General features: G+C 44.0%; 1 protein-coding gene across 8 annotated transcripts in view; it reads right to left on the bottom strand.

Moving 5' to 3' along the window:
- The window catches only part of LOC116701409 (triple functional domain protein), an 88,860-nt gene that overhangs the window by 30,908 nt on the left and 57,397 nt on the right, over nt 1-555 (bottom strand). The gene's annotated exons all lie outside the window — the stretch shown is intronic.

The following is a 555-nucleotide window of genomic DNA, read 5'->3' on the forward strand; positions in this document are numbered from 1 at the left end:
GGCAAAGCAGTGCTACTTCTGCTACTAGGGTGGAGAAGCTCGGTCCCGGAGTAGAGAGTTCGCCTGGAGTTAGCGTTGGAGTGCAGAGTTGGAGTAATAGAGTCAACAATTGCTAGATACTAAAAGCATAGTTTATAATCGTAGGTGTTCGCTGTATTGTAAAGAGCTGCTACAATAAACAGGGGAGACCAGGTAATACCACAATGTTTCATTGCATTCCAACCAAAAACGCTGACTCTATGGCCATAGTTGGTCTGGATATGGCTCCAAATACACCTGTAGCCACCTTCAAGAGTGGATCCCCTGCAGCTACGGTAAGTGTTCTGCTATGTTTTAGAGGACCAACTACTGTAACAGTTACAACGTTAGTAACACTATTACATGAATAGGGTGCTCACTACTATTGAAGTTGTTCTTGGGCTACATTTATCCCCTGTAATGTTAATGTGTAGTCACAAATGCGCTTTTACACCCCAGAAAAAATGAGCGATGCTAGAGCCAACGCTCATGACTGTAGCCTTTACTTTGGAACCAGTTACCTGCAGGATCTTTGCT

The sequence above is a fragment of the Etheostoma spectabile genome, chromosome 14, assembly GCF_008692095.1.
Source record: "Etheostoma spectabile isolate EspeVRDwgs_2016 chromosome 14, UIUC_Espe_1.0, whole genome shotgun sequence".
NCBI lineage: Eukaryota > Metazoa > Chordata > Actinopteri > Perciformes > Percidae > Etheostoma > Etheostoma spectabile.